This window comes from Glossina fuscipes, unplaced genomic scaffold (assembly GCF_014805625.2).
Source record: "Glossina fuscipes isolate IAEA_lab_2018 unplaced genomic scaffold, Yale_Gfus_2 116, whole genome shotgun sequence".
NCBI classification, from domain to species: domain Eukaryota; kingdom Metazoa; phylum Arthropoda; class Insecta; order Diptera; family Glossinidae; genus Glossina; species Glossina fuscipes.
In genome coordinates this window covers 3,346,441-3,349,599 of record NW_023998459.1, presented here as the reverse complement: position 1 = coordinate 3,349,599, position 3,159 = coordinate 3,346,441, and positions in this window count along the sequence as shown.

Here is a 3,159-nt window from a genome sequence, read left to right as displayed (position 1 = left end):
GTAGGCCGACTCAGTCAAAGGCTTTTTCAAAGTCAATTGAACGAATTGCAGGATGATTCCGCTGAGAAATTGCGTTGTAAAATAATTAATATATAGTAATCGTTAATACAACTTCTATCTGCCTTTAATCCAACTTGTTCCTTCACAGATAAATTTTTATATTTAAGATATGCAAGGCAAGAGGTTCTATTTTCGGGAGAGATTGCAGTCGGAAGAATACCCAAACCACACTTCTCCGAGGAGATTAAAAATCTCGTTTGCCTCGATTAATGTCCAGTTTGAATATTGGAATAATATTATTGTTTCTTTTTGATGGGAGAAAATGAATTAACGCTGCAGCAATTGAATTTTTTGGAAGGTCTAATGGTTTATTGTGTATTAATGCCGAAATCGTCAAAAATTTATTAGGGTTATTTAAGGAACACGGGAATTTGACGGAACGTCTTAAGGTAAGAAAATGAGGATCGCATGTAAGATGCTTTTGAAATTGGTTAATCATACTTTCTGCATTGTGGTGCAGTGCACATTGAATAAAACCCATAAAGAATAAGAAACCGATCCGTTCATAATAATTTTCTGATTTTAGATTGTCTGTTGGTCTGTCCATGTCGTTTTGTATGCAGTTTACAAGCTGCAATATTTGGTGCGGATGCTATTGGCAATAGGTCGGATCGGAGCGCTTTTCCGACCACTACAGCGATTGGTTTTGTGAAAAACTGAATTAATAAGACGAAGACAAAAACGGCCTGTTAAATTATAAAGAATTGATTCGTTTCTTAGCGAAGTTGTTTAAAAAAAGAAAATGAATTTTTTTAATAAATACTAATTTGGTAGCATTGCAAAACAAAAAGGAATCAAGGCGTCCTCGTTAAAAGTACACAAATATTTCTATAAATATAAACAAAATTTTTATAAAAATAATTGTGTTAAATACCCAAAATATTGATAAGCAAGATTTAACTAAAAAGTGAAAACAACAAACATCGAAAGGCTAGTAAACAGAAAATATAAAAAAAAAGGAAATACGAAATTTGCATATATCCCAAAAATACATAAAATGTGGTAAAAAGTATTTCTTTTCCATTAATTACGAAACGAAACATACAGATGTGCAGAGTACAGTTTATTTGGGTGAGAAATAGGTTTTAGAACATGCAAACTCGAAGTTAGCACCTGGAGCAGCCAGCGTGAACCTGCCACGAGGATGCCACCTCTCTAGCTCATTATCAAACGGTCAGGTATTCGTAGTTATAGATTAAAATGCCAGCGGTATCAAAAAAAAAATAATAAGTTGTAATTTGTAACCGCTTGGAAATTAATTTAAATCCAAATGTGCGGCTAGGCGAAACACGCTACCGGCGTGGCGGGTGCGAGGGGGGTGCACGCGTGAGGGGGAGTAAGGGGAACCCTGGACAGTTACCGACAGACTAGAACCGGACCGGCGGACGACTGACAACAGACTTTATAAACGGTCGTACACCGTTGTATGGACCAAATGTCCTTTGGTTCCGTCAGAAAATCAAACAACAAGAGAATAAAATTAGGCATTTTTAATTAACCGCCTCTTTAGTATAAATTTATTATTAATTTTTTTTTGGTTTAACTTTAACATATTAAAAGAAGATGGAACTAAATGAAATTTTCAGTTTTGATTGTTTTTTAGTTAACTAATATAAATATACTTGTATTGTTTGGTCTTCAGAATGGAAACCGTGGACCGGTGAAGTTGGAATGCTTCTTGAAGGCAACTGCAATATACATATTAATTGAGGTTAAAGTAATTATTTACAAAATTTCTTACTCGTATGTTACGAATTTCATAACGCAAGCAAGCTATTCCTTAAGTTTCGCTAACATTCTCTAGAATCTAGATGTGTTAGAAGTTGCTGCCTAGAATGTCGAAGCCAAACATTTACAACCTTCATCAGTTATCGCACAGTGAACGTACGTTGAAATACGTTATGAATGTTTCCTTAAAGTTTCACCCACGGTGCAGAAAGAAATTGACCTGAGTTCCACTTCCTTATCTACAGAATGTTTTCGGCAATGCTTAATAATACCCCTGATATAGTCTACTAAACTAAGTTTTCTGATATATTTGCACGCAATTTTCATTTGAATGCAATCACTAAGAGTAGCGAATGCGGACTCCTTTTATAAAATATTGTAAAGACCTGTAGGGTAGAAGAGTCATCTGATGGTGAAGATTCTATGCTCAATGATCGGAAAGGATTCAAGATTCCTTATAATCTGTTGTTGAGTTTGGAGATACTCTAAGCAAATATTAGTTTGGGGAAAAAGATATCCATTATTTTTTCGGTAGATGGCTGCACTGATAGATTTCTCGTAAAGTATCGATCAAACAATTTCCGATACTGTACATTTACATACTGTACATTTCGCAGTAAAAAAAATTCATTTTCTGTTTTTTGTTTGGTGCATTCAGTTGTGAGTTACAGCGTGTTAAAAATGGAAGTGAACAAAGAGAAAATTCGGTACATTTTACAGTTTTTCTTTGACAAAGGCGAAAATGCAAGCCAGGCGGCTAAAATTGTGAATGGTGTTTATGGTTCCGATACTGTAACAGCCAATTATGTGCAATTTTGGTTTCGTAGATTCCGTTCAGGAATTTTTGATGTTAAAGATGCACCTCGCACAGGTAGGCCGGTCGTCGAAAATGTCGATAAAATCGGAGAAATGATCGAAGTTGACCGGCATGTTAGCAGTCATAACATCGCCCAGGAGCTAAATATCGACCATAAAAAAGGTTTAAACCATTTACACAAAGCTGGATTCAAAAAGAAGCTCGATGTTTGGGTGCCACACCAATTAACAGAAAAAAACATGATGGATCGAATTTCCATCTGCGAAGCCTTGGCCAAACGGAATGATATAGACCCATTTCTTATACGGATGGTGACTGGAGATGAGAAATGGATCACATACGATAACCCTGTGCGAAAACGATCGTGGTCAAAAAGCGGTGAAGCACCTCAAACGGCCAGGAAGGTTTTGCTATGCATTTGGTGGGACTGGAAGGGGATTATTTATTATGAGTTGCTTACATATGGCCAAACGCTAAATTCTGATTTCTACTGTCAACAACTGGACCGTTTGAAGACAGCGATTGACCAGAAACGGCCAGAATTGGCCAACAGG